The sequence below is a fragment of the Podarcis muralis genome, chromosome 9 (genome assembly GCF_964188315.1).
Source record: "Podarcis muralis chromosome 9, rPodMur119.hap1.1, whole genome shotgun sequence".
Taxonomy (NCBI): domain Eukaryota; kingdom Metazoa; phylum Chordata; class Lepidosauria; order Squamata; family Lacertidae; genus Podarcis; species Podarcis muralis.
In genome coordinates, this window is record NC_135663.1 from 7279473 (window position 1) to 7301612 (window position 22140).

Genomic DNA, 22140 nt, shown 5'->3' on the forward strand with positions numbered 1-22140 from the left:
GCATGGATATAGATTGGTAGGCCCTTGGCACAGGTGTGTAGGATCCTAGCTTTTGTGCACATGCATGCACACACACACACACACACCAGCAAAGGGACAGCACCCCTCCCCAATATATGATTTTAAAAAGAAAATAATAACACTTTCCGTTTGATATTTAAAACAACAGTATCACTTAGCATGGTTTTTATTTTGAAATGCACATTGGGAGGGTGGGATGCCCAACATAGTCTTTTCAGTGCTTGGGGTCTTAATGCTGCCCAGTCCCCCCACCCCGACCCTACTTGCCCTCCCTCATACCCTTAACCCTCCTCCATCCACCTGCTCTTCCTCACATCCCTCCCCTTCGCATCTCTAACATTTCCCCTCCCCCCTTACACCCCTAACCCTCCCCCACCCACTTGCTCTTCCTCACACGCCTCCCCCTCTAACCCTCCCTTCCCCCTTACAACCCTAACCCTCCCCCACCCACTTGCTCTCCCTCACACCCTCCCCCACTCCCTTTACACCCCACCCTCCCTCTCTAACCCTCCCCCTTTACACCCCTAACCCTCCCCCACCCACTTGCTCTCCCTCACACCCCTAACCCTCCCCCTTTACACCCCACCCTCCCCACCCACTTGCTCTCCCTCACACCCCTCCCCCTTACACCTCTAGCCCTCCCCACCCACCTGCTCTTCCTCACACCCTCCCTTCTCCCTCTAACCCTCCCCCTACACCCCTAACCCTCCCCCACCCACTTGCTCTCCCTCACACCCCTCCCCCCTTATACCCCTAACGCTCCCCCTTTACACCCCACCCTCCCCACCCACTTGCTCTCCCTCACACCCCTCCCCCTTATACCCCTAACCCTCCCCCTTTACACCCCACCCTCCCCACCCACTTGCTCTCCCTCACACCCCTCCCCCTTATACCCCTAACCCTCCCCCTTTACACCCCACCCTCCTCACCCACTTGCTCTTCCTCACACCCTCCCTTCCCCCTCTAACCCTCCCCCTACACCCATAACCCTTCCCCACCTACTTGCCCTCCCTCACGCCCTTATCCCCCTCTCTCTTCCTGAGGCCCCACAGGCGGACCCTCCGCCTCACGCCCCCCCCCCCCGCGCTTTGTAACGGGCGGCGCGTGGCCGCCGCGGGCGCTTAGCAACGCCGTTGCCATCCCCACAGGCGGCGGCGGCGGCACCTGCGCACTGGCCTCTGGCCGGGCCCTGCTCGCCCGTTCTCTCAGGTAACTAGCACTCCCCCCCCGCCCAACGCTCGCGAGCCGGCAGTGCGAGTGCCCCCCCCCCCCGCCACTGCACGCGCAACGTCTCCTCAGCGGGCGCCACCCGCCGTTATTCCCCCGGCGGCGCAGGCGCGCTCGCGGAACCTTCGGCTGCTGCGCGTCGCCGGCCCTTCCCTCACCGCCGCCGCCGCCGCCGCTTGCCAGGAGGAGGGAGGCGGAGGCGGGCCCGAGCGGGAGAGAAAGGCCGGGCGGAGGACGGGGAGGGAGGAGGACGAGGAGGAGGTAGGCGGGGACCGCCTTGGCCGCCGCCAGTCGCGCTCTCTGGCGTGCGTGAGGAGAGCCAGGGGAGCCCTCGCGAGGCAGCGCAGCCCGCTCGCTCGTTGGGCGCCACAAGCCCGGCGTGAGGAGGCGAACGAGGCGGCTCTCCCACCACGCACCGAGCGGAGGTGAGGCTGGGGCTCAGCAGCCTCCCCCCTGCATCCCTCCCTCCTCCTCTCCTGCTGCTGCTGCTGCCTTTCATCCTCCCGTCTGTCTCGCCTCCTCCCTGGCACCTTCCTCCCATCCCTCCTTCTCTCTCTCTCTCTCTCTCCCCCCCTCTTTTCCTTCCCGCCCCCCCCCCCGCGACTCCCTCCTTACCCCCCCTCGCCTCCCATCTGCCACCTTTCACCCCCTCCCCATCCTTACCTTAGCATCCCTTCCTGCATCCCTCCCTCCATCCCTCCATCCATCCTCCCTCCTTTGTGTTCACGCTCTTTCTCTCTTGCCAGCCAGGCTGTCACAGCGCTCACTTACCAACCTCCTCCCCCATCAAAATGCATGTCTATGTGCAGGATTTAAAATTCTTGCCTCTGCGAGAGGGAACCACATACATGCACATTGTGTGTGTGTGTGTGTGTGTTTATTCCCCCCTTCCACCGCCTCTTTCCCTCCTTTCCCTTTCTTCTTCTTCTTCTTCTTTCTCACATGCGTCTCTCTGTGCGCGCGCTTGGGAGAGAATCAGACAGAGAATCCATCCCTCCTGCCCCCCTCCCCCTGTTCTGAATAAGTGGTCATTTTTCTGCAGTGTGTGTACTGTATATGTGTGGGTATAAAAGGAGGGGGGGGGGAGGACCAGAGGAGCTTTTTTGGGTTTGTGTGTGTATGTCTGAAATAAAGAGAGAGAGAAATATCTTCTTTCCTCCTATTCCTAGGGAAGGGATGCTTGCTTGTGCCCCTTTCATGTTAGCCGGTCCTTTATTCAATACAACATTTTCTTTTCTCTGGGCATCGGTTTTATGGTTCAGCGTATGCGTTTAAACTCGTCGCTGGGCGGCCTCTAAATTACAAAGTCTCCTCCTGCTTTTAATTGTCTCAGTAAGATGCCACTGGGAAAAAGGAAATAGAGAGAGTATAGTTGAAAAAGATAAGCCAGCCGTTTGCTGCCTTTAGGCCTCTTTAAGCTTCTGAGCAACTTCAGGCAACCTGCTTTGTATCTGAGCCTGAGAAGGTCTCTGGTCCCGCCAAGGCATTTGTTGAAAATGATGAAATGACATGAATTTATAACTTAGTATAGCTATTACGGTATAGAGTTATTTATACCCAATTGGTTTGAGTATCTTCCTCTCCAAGGAATCTAATAAACAGAGGTTTTGGGATGGGAAGTAATTGTGTTTACTTGTGAGCATTATGTTGGCAGAGTATTATCTGAACTGTGTTAGACTTTGCGTGCTGAGTTTGTGTTGACTTCTGTGCAAAATGACAGTGTTGAGGAGTGGGCAGAAAGGAGATGCTTGATTTTAAAACCTCTACAATTAGTAGGCATCTGCTTCTCTGATGGTTCAGTGTACCTTTGACTTATCACAGCTGGAAAAGGGTGATGGCATTTCACTTGCAGTTCATATTTTAGCTGCTGGGTTATGTGTCTTCTAATATGTATCATGGGAGTGTTGCCATTTCGCCCTTCCCATAGCAAATATATTGTCAGCAGTACTGTGACATTTTCAACTGTGTTGTTAGATAATATATTACACGTAAATTTCCATTTTGAGTTTGCCTATTGAATGAAGAAGTTTATTACGTACTTTGTCAACCTGAGCCTGTACTCTGGAACTTTGACATTTCCAAAATACTACAATCAGCATTGTGCAGGTTTGTGTGTAACTGGTGGCACATATTTCCTTAGAGATGTTATATTCTGTTAACTTGTCAAAATTATTGGCAGGGTTCTTAATTGTGTATTCTGAATAGGTCGTATTCATTACACTATTTTGTAAAACTGCTTTATAAAAATCATGTTTATTTCCTTAGTTGGAAGAGCATAAAACGGGCATTTCATCATTGATAAAAACAAAATTCTATAAACAATATCATAATTAAAAACTAAATACGTATATAATCATGGCTACTTGTCCAAGTGTTTAATTTAAAATGGTTTGTCTAATGTTGCAAATATATTTAAACTATATTTAAACAGAGCAAGTTTTATCTTTGTAAAACACGGTGAGCAATTGTTAGTAAAGGCATCTCAAGATGTACAAATTAAAACCCTAAATTAAAACTTAATTGACATGTTCAGTTTGGTAAGAACCTATTACGCATGTGAGTGGTTTTAGAATTGAGACTTTTTCATCTGCATTTATGGGGTCTGTTGGTGGCCATGTGAATGAAATTTCAATGTTCTTTCAGGGCCAGAACTCTTAAGGCAGAGTTATGACTCTTATTTTGAGTGTCCTTGCAGAGGGGGAATATTGTTAAATGAGAAATATGACATCAGTAGTGTCACTGATGTGGTTGAGTCAAGTTTGTTACAAATCCCTGAAATATATATGCAATTTTGTGAGAAACTGTAGGACAAAGTGGATTGATGTCAATATACTCTGGATAGCTAAGTTGATAGAGCATGATGAGGCTCTTAATCTCAGGGTTGTGGGTTCAAGCCTCATGTTGGGCAAAAGAGTCCTGCATTGCAGGGGGTTGGACTAGATGACCCCACGGTACCTTCCAACTCTACAAGTTTATGATTCTATGATCTTACAAGGTTGAAATAGGAAGACTATTAGCTGTATACACATACACATGCATGTCCTTAAACTAGTAAGGCAATATTGATGTATAGTGTATTCAAACATAATGTGGAACTTGTAATGTGAAACTCACTGTGGCAGTGTACAACCAATACATTGGTTTTCATTGCATTCACTTAAAATATATGTCTCTGTGTTGGTGTGACTACTCTATAAAATACTATCTATAACACTGCTGTGCGGTAGGTCAGTTTAGAAAATATGTGATTAATGGGGTAGAATGAGTTGCATCTGGGGCAGGGCTAGGTTTGATGGGATCCTCAGTGGTAGCGGAACCCTCCCCTTATCTTGGTAGTGTCAGGTGGGTATAGCAGCAGGTTTTTTTTAAATTATTTTTTTAAACTCATCTAGCTGGCCAGGACTGCTTCTGTTCCTGCCAATTAAATTCCCCCAAAAGGTTTTTGTACACCTGGTAGTGTGTCCTAGAGCGACACTGTCAGGGACCCAGCTGCATTGTGGGGAGATTAATATGACAGGTGATTGCCTCCAAGGAGTGCTGAACCTGGATGACTACAGCTGGTGTTCTGGGTGATGACTAGGTAGGCAGCTGTCCTTCTTGCGGATTTGGGCTGTTGACCACTGTACAGTGGTGGTGAATTGGCACCAGGCCTGATCTGTAGCCCAAGCCTGCCACCAATGATGTTGAAATTCCCAGAAGTCCCCTGCTTTGGTTAGAATGGCTGTGTTAATAGTGTAATCATACACATCTTTACTCTTATGTTCATCTCACCAAGATGTGTTGAAGACTGTGGGATTTAATTTTCTAATCTTGATGGTGCCTTGATAATCACATTAAATGTACATTTCAGACACTTAGAATTCTGCTGGAGTTGATTAGCCAGAATCATAAGCACAGACACAGCTTCCTTTGTGCCCAAACAGAAACAAGCTGGGGATGAATTTTGTCCTGTTTTTGTTTCTCGCTTTGTAGAAGAATTGCATGTGTGTCCTGCTCTGCTGCAAACAAGCTGTTATTTTCTCCACTGATTCAGAAGGGTTTGCTTGCTGGTTGTGCATCACCCATTTGAACTTGCTGTCTGCTACCATTAGCATGCTTTTTCAACTGTTACTAGGAAGTTTTCACAGTTTCAAATAGAAATATTTGAATCTTAATGTTAACTGTGTACATCTCCCAATAAAAGTGCCTTGTAAATAATGTGAATATGAAATTAGGTTAATCATTGCAACCCCAAATTAAATTCTTATTCCTCCCATTGGTTGTATAAAATGTTCAAGAGGTGCACATCTAGGTAAATTGTTGGAATGAGGTCCACTGGCTCCAGCTGGGGAATCCTTCAGCCAAAGAAAGAAAGAAAGAAAGAAAGGATAGAGAGAGAGAAAGAGAGAGAAAGAGAAAGAGAAAGAGAAAGAGAAAGAGAAAGAGAAAGAAAGAAATTAAAAGGAAAAATAGAGGAGAAAGAGCTAAAGAAAAATCTACTCCCTGTGAACCTTGTCTGGAAAGAAGTCTCTTCTTAGCAAGAAGACAAACTTGGCCAAGAAAATGGGCTAATAGCAAAATGCAAAAGGCTTACACTCCATCTCCTTAAAGCCCTATGCCAGTATACCTTGAGCATTTAGGAGAGATTCTGTTGGGCAAGGGCAGAGGGACAGTGCACAGAGTAAAGGAAGAGAAATAAGGATAGAAAGCTAAGTAAGGTAAGGGGTAGGTAACTCTTCTTTGTGTGTTTCTCAGTATAAAGACTGCACTCATTTAAAATCTTTCCCCAAACTCTGATTACTTCTCTCTCTTGTTATACTCCTGAATAGCTTTCTCCTCATTAAAAACTACTCCATTAATTTATGACTTTCACCAAGATCCTGTGCCTTCTTTGTTTCTTTTCCCTCCCTTTCATCCTTTAATCTTTCAGCTTTCCTTATCAAAAGTAAGTTGCAAAGTCTGTCCAGGCCTGGACAAAAAAGTCTTCAAACCACCTGGTTTCTAACTGTCTCAAACTAATTGCACCAAACAAAGGTTTTTATTTCTAAACTGGAATGAAAATGTTGGGTAAAATAAAAACAATATACTATAAAGGCAAACACCTGGGCAATTACCAGATGACAGGGAAAGATGTCTCTCACCACAATACTGAGTGCCCAGTTCATATCTTGAACCACCTCTTCACCCCAGAGCTTATAATAGGAGATTTCCACCCCCTTGAATAGCTGCTTCCTAGATTAATCAAACGGACACAGATAATTCCTAAACTCTGATGAGGAAACATGTAAAATCAAAAGGTACCCAAATATAAAATTGAATAAAAGTAATATTTCATTCCCAATTAAACAAAAAAATCTGTGTTGTTCCAGCATCAACTCCAGTTGGTCACAGAGATAATTTTTCTCCCTTTTCTTGTTGTTAATTAGAACAGGGAATAACCAGAATGTCCTCGTCTAGGGGTCTCTTGGGTGCTGTGGTCAGAGAACTGTCAACCATCCAGACACCCATCTTCAAAGGATGATATAGGGCCCATTGCTGTGCTTGTCTCAAAGTTTGCATGGTAGGAAAAATGATACAGTACATGCATTCAAGAATGATTCAACGGTATCTTTTCTGCTTCTCCAGGCTTCAGCTTAGGCATAATGATCATCACTGCTTTCTGAAACTAAACTTTAGCTCATACAATATGTGGATCTGATCCTTCCATTTAGTTCCCCAGAGCCCAGAAAATAAGTTCAAAGAGGACATAACTAACAAAGGGATGCCTTATTGGCTCCCCAAATGGGTTCAAACACCCACTGACCCTTACTAATGGCTGATGGGTTGAGAGAGAACAACATCATAGAAGCATAGCTGTCAACTTTCAGATTTGAAAATAAGGGATCAGCAGCCTCGAAAATAAGGGATCAGCAGCCTCACCTGTCCCGGGGACAGTCTACGGGATATCTAGCAATCCGGGATAGCAGCAGGAAGCAGTGGGAAATGGTGCTGGAATAAGGGAATTTCCCGCAAAAAAAGGGAAGGTTGACCGCTATGCATAGAAGTGGTGTTTCCAGCTACCCATCCCTTGCTCTTGAAAGCCTTGCAAGTGTTTGCAGGAGAGAGACTGTGAGCAACATTATGGGAGGCGTGTTTCTAGGACTAAGTTGAAACAGTGAAACACTCTTGTTACTTTTGCTGTTGGATGCTGTATGGTGTTTAAGTAAACTTGTTAAATTTATAGTATTGAAATGTTGCTTTTTGTATATTATTATACTTGCTTTTGTTTTGCTATGTTATTATGAAATTGTTTCCATAGTGTTTGTTTGAAACGTATTCCTGTTTTCTTTGTTGTAAGGATGTTTGTGTGTGTGGAAAAGTGGAATACAAATAAAATGAATGAATGAATCTAGGAGCAGGTGCAAACCATGCTCTGGAGCTATAGTCCTAAACGGCTTTGGCTCTGTCTACCTGAAGGTTCTTCTCCACCCATCGTTCAGCCCGGACACTGAGCTCCTGCTCTGAGGGCCTTCTTGGTGGTTCCCTCATTGCGGGAAGTGAAGTTACAGGGAACCAGGCAGAGGGCCTTGTTGGTAGTGGTGCCCACCCTGTGCCCACCCTCCTGTCAGATGTCAAAGAGAAAGACAATTATAGGACTTTCTTTAGACATCTAAAGGCAGTCCTGTATTGGGAAGCTTTTAATTTCTGATGTATTGTGTGTTCTTTATATTCTTTTGGAAGCTGCCCATAGTGGCTGGGGCAACCCAGTCAGATAGGTGGGGTACAAGTAATAAATTATTATTATTATTATTATTATTATTATTATTATTATTAATTATCCACAACATCTGAAGTGTACCATATTGGCTACCTCTGATCTAGTGTGTGTGTGTGTGTGTGTGTGTAATATTAGATATAGCTATTCTCTCTCCTTTTTAAAGGTGAAAAGGTTTGGATGACTTATATACTGTGTCAAATCAGTGTGGTATTGTGATTAGAATGTGAGTGTAAACATTAGAAGGTTCAGCTCATTAAGCACTTATTTATTCTTTAGGCTACAATCTTGTATACACTTACCTGGGAGTGAGTTCCATTGAACTCAGTGGGGTTTAGACATGCATAGGATTGCTCTTATTAAGGACTCATTGAAGAGGGAAGGAGAATTTGCTGACTGAGCTCCATGTTGGCCACACCAGGCCAACTTGATTCCTAAAGTTTTCTGGACAGGCTCTCCCTTCTGACCTTACCTGTCCCTAAGGGCTTCTCAACTTGTAGAGAACAATTGGGCTTGTTTAGTTACTGATTGTAGCCGGAGGGAATTATTTAACCCAGTGATGTTCCATATTAAGGTACCACAAATTTGAGAATGGGTGGAGTTAGTAGTTTATTTAGGCTGCGTACACACTATACATTTAAAGCACATTTGAAGCACATTTTATCCCCTCAAAGAATTCTGGATGCTGTAGTTTGTTGAAGGTTGCTGGGAATTGTAACTCTGTGAAGGTTAAACTACATTGCCCAAAATTCTTTGAGAGGGGAAAGTGTGCTTTGAATGTGTTTAAAAGCTATAGAGTGTACATAGCCTTAGATTCATTACCCTGCTCAGGCCTGCAGGACATTAAGGACCGCCTCTCCCCATATGAACCGACTCAGACTCTGAGCTTGCCATCTGAGGCCCTTCTCTATGTCCCCTCCCTGAGCGGTTTGGAGGGTGATAGCATGAGAACAGGCCTTTTGCCATGGCTCCTCATCTGTGGAATGCTTTCCTCAGAGAGTCTTGTCTGGTACCATCATTACATGCCTTTAGGCACCAAGCAAAAACATTTCTATTTACTCAGGCCTTTGGCCATTAAATAATCTATGGCCTGTTAAATGTGCTTTTTGGGGGGAGCAGTTATTATTATTTTATTATTATGCTGTGTAGTATTAGGCTCTGTATTATGTTTTTATTATTATACTGTGTTAATTAGGTTCTTAATGTTGTACACCACTCTGGAATCTTTGAATAAAAGTTGGTATATAAATCACATAAAAAAGAATAATAAGTGAAATAAAGGTTCTCTGCTGTAAACTAAAGTACATTTATGCTTTGTTATGCCCACATGTTTCCCTATATTTTGCGAACATTAAAACCTGTGTTTAATAGTGTGTGTGTATGTCATGGGGGTTGCATTCCCACGTTTTGGTGCTCTAGAAACAGTCTGGGCTCATTTGCATTGTCTACTATGTTCAGGCAATTCCAGCCTGAATTTTTCCAGACCCCAAGTATTCATGCAAGAATACAGGCTACCTCCAGCCTAATAATTCTCCTCAGTCCACCAAATCACGAAATGACATTGAAGTGTAATGGTGGTGGAAGCATGCCCAGGTATTCTCCTGACAGCTTAAATGCACAAAGCTTGTTCTTTGGTTGGCTGACAATCAGTCAGCTAGGCAAGAAATTGTTAAAGGATTACATGTCCCAAAGAAATTTTCCTCACTGAGATCTTCTAAGTACTTAATCTGTAGTTGAGGTGGAAGAAATCAATTGGGCAGCGATTTTTTAAAATTCCAGTTTTTCTAATCTTAAACTGTGAGTAATTAAGGATAGTGTTTGCAGTTTTTATTATAAGCTTTAGTGTTGCTAAAGCCACATTGAAAGAGGAAAAAGGTTGCCAGGTTCTATGTGGGCCAGAAAAAACACTATTGTGGAAGAAGATTCATCTTACTTCTTCCTTCAGTGTACAGAAGTTGCAAGGACATTGCCCTATACTAAATCTCTAATTTCTAAAAGAGATTTGAGATACATTGGTGGCAAAATTTCCTTAGATTTTGAAGGATATGCTTTGTAACACATCTGTTTTCTGCCTTTCTTTGGGCTGGGATTGAAAACAGCAGTGGGTGAGGCCAGAGCCACTATCTCCCAGCTCTCTGTTTTACATCATTGTGACCATACTACTACTTTCTTGAGAAAGACAACCAGAGGGAGGCATGATCTTGTGAGAGATCATCACATGCTCTCTCATATCCCATTTCCCTGGCCATCCTGCTTGTTGTCTCTCTCCCTGTCACCCTGTTTTCTGCTAACTGTCCATCAGTTTTCCCTGTCTATCTACATTGTCTCATTTTGTTCAGCTTTTGGCTCCACAATTTCCATATTTTGCTGCCATTTCCTTTCCTGACAGAAGAATGAAGGGCAAGGGAAGCTTTAGCAGCTGCTGATTTAAGGTGCATGGGGTGCCTTGAAGAAGTAGCTCCTGACAAAGCACACTTTGTCAGGAATGGCAAGGGATGGGAAAGCAGTGGCTCTTGAAAGGGAAGTGTGGTACTCCCATGGAGGAGAGACTGTGGGCTGTGGTGTACACAGCAGACTGCATTAGTCCATGGGGCCAACATTTCCCCCCTCCTGCTTTCGGTCTTAGTCTCCTTTTTCAGAACCTGTCAAATTGGTACATAGCCAGTGTTGGAGGCACAGAGTATATCAGGTGCTAAGAATCACAAGTGGGGATAGTGCTGTTGCATTCATGTCCTGCTTAAAATCATAGAATCATAGAGTTGGAATAGACCACAAGGGCCATCGAGTCCAACCCCCTGCCAAGCAGGAAACACCATCAGAGCACTCCCGACATATGGTTGTCAAGCCTCCGCTTAAAGACCTCCAAAGAAGGAGACTCCACCACACTCCTTAGCAGCAAATTCCACTGTCGAACAGCTCTTACTGTCAGGAAGTTCTTCCTAATGTTTAGGTAGAATCTTATTTCTTGTAGTTTGGATCCATTGCTCCGTATCCGCTTCTCTGGAGCAGTAGAAAACAACCTTTCTCCCTCCTCTATGTGACATCCTTTTATATATTTGAACATGGCTATCATATCACCCCTTAACCTCCTCTTCTCCAGGCTAAACATGCCCAGCTCCCTTAGCCGTTCCTCATAAGGCATCGTTTCCAGGCCTTTGACCATTTTGGAAAGCTTCTGGGCTTTCCATAGGCATCTGGTACAATGCTGTACTAGGGGGCCTTTGGTCTGATTTAGCAGAGCTCTTGTATGCTTAAAATTTCAAATCTGGTAATGTACATTTGAGGTGCTCTGCTCAAAATTCGTTTGAATGTGCTTTTCTTGCCTCCTGCTGAGTTTTTTTAGTTCTTTGACCTGAGCTTATAGACTTTTCCACAATAATTGTACAGCTTAACAAAACAGTAGTCTGAAAAACTGGTTCGTCTGAAATATTATGTATATAAAGATGGCTTGAGTGTATAACTAAATACATCAATACTTGCTGATGTGCACAACAAATTAATGTGACTCTTAAAAATGGATGAAACTAACTGTTTCCACAACTGTGTTACTCTGGTTTCTGCAGGAAAAAAGGCATGCCTTTGGGTTGGGATGATTTGCCATACATTTTCAGTCCATGGGGCAGGGGTTTTCTGGATTATCCAGTGTGTCTGTGAATTGATACAATGTTGCACATTGCTTCCAAGCATTGTGCATGTTATTCTAACTTTGAAATTTAAGTTTTAACATTTCAGTTTCATAGGTTTCCAAACTTAGTTGCCTAGCATTAAAATATTAATAAGTATGGACAAGTATAATGAAGATGCCTTGAAGCCTGGCATTATGACATGGCCCCCAAATTGATCCAGCATTCACATTTGTGTATGGGGAAGGGTATTTCCACCAGCTTCTATTGATTGTTATGAATCATCTTACCATTTCTATGTCTATTTCTTATACCTATATAATCTGATTTATGTCTGCTGTTTTTGATAGGTTCTGCATGACTAGGAGGACTCTGACACAAATGTGGTATATCCAGAAATAATTTTATTATTTTATACTAATCAATACTCTGCTTCAGAGAAAGATACTGTATTGGAAGAACTGCTTTTCAGAGCTGTATAGTGTTTTGAAAACCTAATATATTTTGTATGCAGTGATTAAAACATCTGCTGTTATGAAGATATGATAGCATTTTAAAAACAAAACTCAAATATAAGTGATATATTCCTTTTTTCTCCCACTGACATTTTTTATTTAACCGTGAAGCAAAAATAACCCGTTGGTTATAGGAACAAAATGTCAGCACTGTTGCCAGCATATTCCAGTGCTATATTTCTTGTACAGTACAAAGTGTGAGATATTTAAGTAAAACAGCAGTTAAATTTATCCTTTGAATATGCCGTAAATCTTTTCACAATCAGTTTCTTCAACACTTGTTTTACTGAATGTTGTATGCCTCCTTTCTACACATAAGAGAGGCAGGTGGGTTTCCCCCCCAACCCCAGCTTAGAGGTATCCTCCAATCCACTGCATTGCCTTTATTGCTGCTGTCCTCTTGTCCTTTCCTTACCAGGTGGTGGAACAAAAATGGGTTCTTCCCCTGTCCCATATTTTGCATTTCAGGGAAGTGGCTTCCAGTCGACTGTAGCCATTTCTGCCACCATTTGACCAAGTGGCTCTGGGCCCACCTAAAGCTATTCTTGACAAATATAGTGCGCATGGTTTGAGCCAGGCCAGGTGGCAGTTGCACAGATCAGGCTGGTGAAGTGGACATAGAGCACTCTGCTTCACCAGCCCTGGCAGCTTCTGTACTGATTGTGGAGAAAGTGAAGCCACTTTTGTAACGACTGAGGAAACCAATTGGGACAATGAAGCAGAGTGTTCTATTCCATGCTTTGCCCACGATTTAAAGCTCCACGTCTGAGCACCCCCTCTAGAGTGTTCTCCATGAAAACCCTCTCTTTAAAGCTCAATTGGGGCATATATCAAACTGCGGAAAACCTGAATTTACATTTGCTCCAATTGAGCACTAAAGAGCAGATTTTTTGTAGGGGAAGTTTGGTGGGGAGGGAGAAAACCGCTTGAAGAACAAGCGTTAAAGTGCAGACCTGTGCATGGAAAGAGCAGGGCTAAAGGTCAAGCGTGGATAAGCCTTAACTTTCATGGAATTCCTGGTTGCCAGTGGTGGCAAGAGTGTAGTAGAGAATAATCACTACGTTTTTCCTTTTCTTTTCAAATGCAGCATACATAGTGATGGAAATAATATTTTCCATATCAGAGCCCTGACATTTTGATTTTATGAAGCTTGAAAATGGAAGCCAAATTAAAACTACTAGTGTAAATAGTTAAAACTTACCGTAATGTGACAGTTTCTATCAATAGCACACTTTGGAAGTGAAGCCTGAATTGTGTTTCCAGCTAAATATACTGGAGTTATCGCTTTCATTCCTGGTTATGGTACTTTTGGATTGTGATGGTGATTGAAAAGGCTATCTTAGATTTTTCTGCTTCTTATTCAACAGTGGAGAGTGCCTTTTGTAACATCTTGGTGGAGTTGCTAACTGTTTTCTTTTTGGGGAAAACATGTATCACAGATTGTGGAAGTAGATTTTGTTCTGTGCAGATAGTTCCTCACTTTCAACTCAGTTCTAAGAATTTATTACTGTTAATAGCAAAAACACATTGTGTTTATATCTCACCTTTCCTTCAAGGAGTTCAAGGCAGTATTTCTGATTCTTTCCCACCCTTCTTTATTCTCATAACAATTCTCTGAAGTAGATTAGGCAGAGAGATAAGTGACTGAATGAAAATCACCCAGTAAACCTCATTCCTGGCGCTGTTTTCATGAGCTTCTATTTTCCATATTAATGCTGCATTCATTAATATTTGTTTGTGAGGAAAAAAAGAATACTGTTCTTTTGTAAGTGGAGAAGATAACAGCATGTAAGGGCATTAATAAATGTAAGGGAAGAACTTGCTGTTGCTGTTGCTGTTGCTGTTGCTGTTGCTGAAGAAAACATAAAACTAACAATTAAAGATAAATTAAGTTCCTAAGCCAACAGATATAAAATAGATGTAAAATTTTGTTTTCTTTTAAACACACAGGATAGCTATCAGTCAAATTGAAATCAGCATGGGGTAGACTTACTGCATGTCACAGCAATATGCAAATCATTATAGAGCAGATGCATCATTATTGGCGGACATAAGTAGAAAGAATGTGAACACGTACTTTTAAGCTCAAATCAAGTAGTTTTGAGGATAGATGAAACCCTTTTCACACACTGAACTAAATTGTGTGAGGGGCGTGAATCCTAGAAAATGTAATTTAAATCTGTAACTTAGCATCTTACTGGCTGAAGGTGCTGATCCTCTCTGCACACAGAGCACTCATGAGCACATATTAATGTGCACACGGGCAAATATTAACATGGGAGAGGGCAGATTCCTATTAAACTTATGCCTGCAGCATGGCTAATAAGTGCTTACATTAATACTATATCTGGTGAAGGGAGGAGCTGCAGGGTAATATATTTGGATGAAGGATGGTATAGAAATTTAATAAATAATAATGATAATATAACCAATTTTGTAAAGATGCTCTTTAGTGCTTTATGAGGAAAGCCAAGCAGTTGTGGTGTGAAATTGTAGTTGCTTTGTACATACTGATTTTGGAGTGTGTAAAGTACTTAAGGCAGGTGTGGGGAACCTTCGGCCCTCTGTGTGTTGCTAGACTACAGCTCCCATCACCTCCGACCACTGACTATGCTGGCTGGAGTTGATATTTTTAAAGGAAAAAAGCACTGATTAGCAGCATAGTTCATGAAGCCTCTATTGAGCAGTATTTTATGGATAGCAGATTTTAAAAGACACCTATTTTATTTTGTTAACACACACCAACACTTTCTCTCAGGTTACACAAAGAAAGGGATATTATTATTGTGACAATGCACTTCACTCCCTCACCCAAGTTGTCCTGAAGGAGCATTGTAAAATATCAGTAGAAAGAGAAGAAAGATACCATCAAAATTGCCAGGAAACAAACGAACAAACAAACAAACAAACAAACAAACAAACAAACAAACAGGTGAACTTTAAACTTGTGCTTGGATCAAAATGTATTCAAATACATTATTGTCAGCAAAATGTCTTCTTCAGGGGCAACAGTCACATATTCTTCTGCTTCCAAAAGGTCCTTTTGGTGTTCTCATTCACACAAGATATTTATCAGAATGCAGTTTCTCTTACCGTACATTCTCTAACAAACATCCAGAATAAACTAGAACTCTGGAAAAGTGAATTTGTGAACATAATAGCATGTAACAATTACTCTTGAGGAAGAGTTACAGATGGGTAGCCGTGTTGGTCTGCCATAGTCAAAACAAAAAAAATTCCTTCCAGTAGCACCTTAAAGACCAACTAAGTTAGTTCTTGGTATGAGCTTTCGTGTGCATGCACACTTCTTCAGATACACGTGTACATATTGTTGTCATGTTGGGCAGAGGAAATAAATGATCCTTCACCTTTTTGAGACCCACTTCTTTCTTTGTTTTTCTGTTCTGGAAAAATAAGCATCTAAAAACTTCCTATAAAGGGGCTGGGGGTGGCAGAAACTGTCTCTTGATTTTTTTTGTGGTATCTGTTACTGGTGAGTATTAACTGCTTTCAATTTTAACCTGAGGGTTGTCATTTGTCCAGTTTTAACTTTAATTTTAATTTATTTGAATTAATTTTGGGATGCATTTTAATCAATTGATTGCTTGTTTTTACGCAAATTGTATTATTTATATGATGTTAGCCGCTCTGAGCCCAACTCTGGCTGGGGAGTGCGGGGTACAAATAAAAATTTATTATTATTATTAATCTATTGGGATGGAATGTATATAGATATTTTGATGGTTTACCATGCAGCATATAAAGACCTATTCAGAAGTCATACATTGTGGCATCAATGATTTTTAGTAAGCCTATGCTGACTTTTGGCTGCATTGCCTTGGACAGCTATGTAAATGCTTACCAGCATATGCAGAACACCATTGCAACTGCTGGGTTTTTTTTTGGCAACTGCCATAGGTTCTGGGCAACTACGGGCATGTTAGACCATGTAGGTTGCTTGTGGCAGTGAGGTTGGCTAGGTGTCCTCTTGATTCCTGCCCATTATGGTTGATAAAATTTAGTAGGAAGGGATCAACAGGATGAGTGGTCACTACCTTTTTATGGGGGGTAGTTATTCCCAGTGCATTGAAAGTGGAAGTGGTGCACCCCTATATTACGAGGTTTTTGGAAAATACTGCCCGGTATCTAATATTCCCTTTTTGGGCAAGAGTGGAGGCTGGCTGGGTGCAGGTATGGCTGGAGGAAGCAATTTTTCTAGACCCAATTCATTCTGGAATCTTAGCACTGACACAGCTTTGCTTGCCCTGACTAATGGCCTGTATTTGGTGAGAGACATGGGAGGGCATGGTTCTCCTTGACCTCTCTGTGGCTATTGACCAAGGTGTCTCAGAGTGCATTATATTACAGTGGTTTTGTTCCTAGCTGCAGGGATGTCACCAAAAAGTAGTACTAGGAGATTGTTGTTTGGCCCTGTGCCTTTTGAGTTGTAAGGTCCTGAAAAAGAGTCTATTCTGTCTCTTATGCTATTTAATATATTTATGAAACCATTGGGAGCTGTTGTTGGGCATTTGGAGCATAGTGCCACCAGTATGGTGATGAAATGCAGCTCTATCCATTTCATCTCAGTTGGGATGGGGAGAGATTGCACTTCCCCTGAAATCACAATCATAGTTTGACAGTATCCCTAGATTCTAATTTGTCACTGAAGTTTCATGTAGCATCTATGGCCTCAAGTTACGTTGCCTATCTTAGGCTGATTTGCCAGGTACGCCCATTCCTGGACTGGGATAGCCTGGCCTCAGTTGTCCATGCTCTAGTAACTCCACCTTAGACTACTATAATGTGCTGTATGAGGGGCTGCCCTTGAAAACATTCTGAAGGCTGCAGCTACTGCAGAATACAGCTGATAGATTGGTAGGAAAGGGAGAACCTTGGAATAGTGGCATTTTACAGGAAAATTTCTGAACCCTTTGCACTGAAGGATCAGCTCTAAAAATAAAATAAAATAAAAGGTTCCCCAAAAGCACATACACATAATAGGTTACCAAGTTAAGGCAATGGAGTAGATTTGGGACAGCAGTGAGGAGACTTTTCAGGCACCATGTGACTGGTTCTCCAGATGCTTGAACTAAAGGTGTTAATTATCCTCAAGTTGCAAACCTTTGGTCAAGCTCTAGTGCTGGCTGAGCTACTTCTTACCCTCCAAGGATTTTATGGCGTTGATGTGAAAAGTGGGAACTTTTAAAAACCTTAGCAGTTTTTAATGTGTTAACTACAGCACTGTTAATTTTACCTCCCCTCGCACTCTAGCAATTCTAATAAAAGTACCATTGACTATTGTTGTGCATTTATCTATTATCCATTGCTGCTTTCCTATTCATGCCTTCATAGATGTTACCTGAACAGAGTGGACATTGAAACCTTTAAGTTTACCACACACTGGACCGTTTGTGAAACAAAGCTGAGAGCAGCTTAGTTTTGGAAGCAGCTTAGTTCCTTTAACAACAAGGGGGGGGGAATAAAGTGAAGATGCCTTAGAAGTTGCATCTTGTACCAAATATCTGATTATACAAGGTGTACAGGGCTGTTGATTCCATAGCTTTACTTAGGTTCAAAGTTCTTACATGTGTATATACTGTTACATGCCACCCCAATCTCTGAGCAGTGCAAGATTCCAGGGGTTCTGGTGTGCTTTACCCAGAGACCACGTTTCCATTTGGAAAATGAGGCACAGCAGAGCCTGTGGTGTCTTGATGATATATGGTTTATTTACACATATATACAACCTAAGCCTGCAGTGGAGGGGTTCCCAGCATTACACTCCAAGAGGAACTTGCATTTTTGATAGGTGCAGCTAGTGATGTGAGGTGAGAATATTCTCTGGAGAATATTCTTGAGAATGAGAATATTCTGCTAGAAAATTCTCCGGAGAATATTCTCCACAAACTGTAAATTCTAATGTAAGAACCAGTTTTACAACCCACATTTAAAAAATCTAGTAAATAATAAGTCAAGCTGTGATATTGCCAGTGTAAGTAATGAATAATAATTATTTTTTTTGATCCAGTTACATTACTGGGCTTTGTGTCATTCACCATCGGCAGTTCTGAAATGTGAGCTACAGAAAACATATCTTATTATTTTTTTAGTTTCAAAAATGCTATTCATTTAATTTGATGAACATTTGAATTCGTATGTATTTCAACTACAGTGGCACCTCAGGGATGATGGGAATTGTAGGCCAAAAACATCTGGAGGGCTGAGTTTGCCTATGCCTGGTCTAAAGGCTCACCCACCCTTTCCTTTACAGTGGTACCTCGGGTTAAGTACTTAATTCATTCTGGAGGTCCGTACTTAACCTGAAACTGTTCTTAACCTGAAGCACCACTTTAGCTAATGGGGCCTCCTGCTGCTGCCGTGCCGCCGGAGCCCGATTTCTGTTCTCATCCTGAAGCAAAGTTCTTAACCTGAAGCACTATTTCTGGGTTAGTGGAGTCTTTAACCTGAAGTGTATGTAACCTGAAGCGTATGTAACCTGAGGTACCACTATATATGAAATAGCCTCCCCCCACCTATTTTGGTGTGACCTTATTCTTAGCAGTTCTGTACCCTTGGCCATATAGTGAATGTGAAGCAAAGAATGTGAATTTGCTGCATTGCCCCATTGAATAAAAGTATCTGTACAGTTTTTGGTTGCCATCTGAACATGTTTACCCATGAATAAACATGTATATTAACTAATTATATCATTTTCAATGCATTAAAATGAATATTCTCCTATTTTAAATGAAAATTCTCTAATATTCTCATTAATCAAGAATATTCTCGAGAATATTCTCCAAAAGATTATTCTCGAGAATTTCACATCACTAGGTGCAGCTCTGGATCCTAACAGACAACAGCCACCATCTTCTCTCTCCAGCCTGCTACTTACTTCTACATTGTACCACTCCAAACTGATCAATTCAACATTCAGCCTAACTTAATTAGCTTTTAACACATGCTTATTCTAGGAGATTAACATTGTCTAGCACACAGTTCGATATACGTACATGGCTCTAGCTTAATACACATTGGGTCTGGCTGAAATACCCATTGGGTCTGCATACCCAGTTTTAACACTCCAAGCACTGACTAACACCTTTTAGACCCAAGAATTTAGGGTGTCTGGCACCCACAAACTCATTCATTTATAGCTTTCAAACTTGGAAGTATAGTAGTGCATACCACATAGACAAGTGAGAAAGGAGAGTTTGGATTTATTTCCAACCACAGTGATCAAGTAAAGAAACTACATAAGCGTTATCATTATTTTGTTCTTTCTCTTTCAAACTCCTTTAACATAAACACCAAATAAATATGTGTTGAAAACATGTACAGCTTCTCTTTGGGGCTGATACTTGCAGGCCAAGTTTCTGCCTGAAGCAAATTTTTACAACTCTGCTTCAGACTTGAGTTTATAGCAGAATTGCTGACATGTTATTACTGTGGCAGCCCTAATATTTCCCCATAGAGGTTGTGGGGGAGGGGGGCCTATTGTGAGTGGCCTGAGGTATAGAAATCATGATGAGACACTTTGGAGTTTCTAGAAAATGATTCAAGCAGTGCAGAATATAATCTTTTTCAGGACAAGGAAATATTGCTATGCAGTGCATTTTAGGAGTGAATCATTGACACTACTGGGATCTGTGTTTGACCTGGGCAAAACGTGATTGGTGTCTAAATGATCATAGTCAATGTGATAACTAATCATTTGTACGATTTTTGACAGCTTAGTGTATGAGAAATGTAGTCTAAAAGGGTCTACAACTGTGGTTCCAAAGCTAGAGGAATCACTCTCTGCATTAGTCTTTGTGCTTTCTCTATATATGCATGAAGTTTCTAATCTTTATACTCAGAGATCTTTCCTCACCAGTGACAGCTTAGCATCTTATTGCTCTTACCACAGTCGTCTTCTTGCTGTCCTTTACTTCTCTCTTCTATTCCTATTTTATATTCTGCTGTGTGACTCCTTTGCCAGGAATAGCCTTTTCATCAAGTCAACTTTCTCCCCTTTAATTACTCTAAAATCTGACAAAATTGACCTTAGTTACTATTGTTTCTTTCTCCTCTGCTGTCTGCTGCCACATAAACGTCCTCTACTATAAATTTAAGATCTTACAACTTTGATCAGTCTCTAGTAGACTGTAAGACACCCACCTCCAACCCCAGAAAGAAGCATAATACAGAATCTAGCACACTGGGGAGAACTGTTATGTTGTGGCAGGTAGTTGCGAAATGTGCCTGTACAAAAAATAATAATAAAAGAGATAGACACAGGAAATAAAAACCAATCAGCTAGTATAAAATCCCAACAAAATGTGACAATGGATTGCCTTTAAGAAAATAAGCCGTAAATAGACCCCCGTGTTGCAATATAGACATGCTGAACAAAATAACACAACACGATGGCCAATAACAATGGCACTAAACACTATTTATAGACGAACAAAAATGATCAGAAATTATAACTAAATCTTTTAATCTTTAAATCTCTAAATCTTTTTCACCAGTTGCGGTAGAATAATTCAAAAGTTCAATATCGCCGGAACAGAGTTTCCGGATAACCAATCTGTTTCGTTCAATGCTTCATCAGCCAATCTTGATCAATTCTTCATCAGCCAGACTTGTAAGAATTAATATGAGAGGGATGCGGTTCAATTTCTTAACCAGGTGAAATTACAATATACATGCGATGAAACCGGTGTCTGTATAAAATAAAATGCATAATACAATATATACAACTAAAATACATAACCAATCTTACATGTAAGTAAATATATATAAACACTGTAGAAAAGTGTCCAAAAGAAGAGCCCTGCTGGATCAGACCAAAGGCCCATGTAGTCCAGCATTCTGTTCTCACACTGACCACCCAGATTCCTCTGGGACGCCTGCAAGCAAGACCAGAGTGCAACAGCCTCCCCACTTGTATGCAGAGGCATAATGCCTCTGACACTGCACTGGAAGTACCAGTATATGAGCCTTGTAGGCTTGGTTTGAGTGATATCCCAGACAGTACTAAAGATCTGACTAGATAAACTTTGGGGTCCTATCCATATTTGTATGTAAGTGAAGATGAGTGTTTAATGAAGCATATGCCATCTCTAGTATGATGTATGTTGCAAATTTGAATCAAATAATTGTCTATCTGGGAGCTATTTTTACACTGATAGGACACAGTTTTGTTTGGCATTTGCTTTCTGAACAAGCCCTGAAACCCTTAAAATTGTTCTCTGTCCGATATAAAATGTGTGATTTGGTGTTGGCTTTGCATGTTCATGTAGGGAGCATGTTCAGTCTACATAAACTCTGAATGTACCTAATGGGAAAGCTAACCTAGTATTTTATTGCATAATTGAAAGAGTGATACAGTATTGAGGTTGTTTGCATTTAATGGCTGCCCTCAGGTAAACCATCAAAATCCTCACTACATAGTGACTTTTATTAAATATATTTACATCTAACATTTCCCACTCTGCCCCCTCAAGTCTTGATGACACATATTGTTAGGAGGCCGTTTTAAAGCAGAAAGGGACTGTTTGGTTTTTCAGATCTAAGAGTATGTACATTTCTTTATAGTCTTTTTGTGCTCTCCTTTTATACATCAATGATTTCCTACGGGGTAAAAAGGTAAAGGACCCCTGGACGGTTAAGTCCAGTCAAAGGTGACTGTGGGGTTGTGGAGCTCATCTCGCTTTTAGGCCAAGGGAGCTTGCATTTGTCCACAGCAAACTTTCCAGATCATGTGGCCAGCATGACTAAACCGCTTCTGGCACAACAAAACACCATGATGGAAACCAGAATGCATAGAAATGCTGTTTACCTTCCTGCCACAGTGGTACCTATTTATCTACTTGCACTTGCTTGATTTCAAACTGCTAGGTTGGCAGGAGCTGGGAAAGAGCAGGTATATACAGTACTTCGTATATACCAGCATCCAAACATCCTTTTTCTGTACCCAATACAAACTTGTAACATGTCCACTCCACATTATATAATTTACTCATTAGTATGGTGA

At 41.8% G+C, this 22140-nt stretch overlaps 1 protein-coding gene across 3 annotated transcripts in view; it reads left to right on the forward strand.

The window, feature by feature from the left end:
• Positions 1-1134: 1134 nt before the first annotated feature.
• CTNNA2 (catenin alpha 2) overlaps positions 1135-22140 on the forward strand; it is a 547409-nt gene continuing 526403 nt past the window's right edge. The window contains exon 1 of one of the 3 annotated variants that reach the window (XM_028744068.2): positions 1135-1230. The gene's annotated coding sequence lies outside the window, so the exon portion shown is untranslated. Of the gene's footprint in view, positions 1231-1429; positions 1674-22140 lie in introns of those variants that run through there. The other 2 variants (XM_028744067.2, XM_028744069.2) reach the window with 2 other exon arrangements.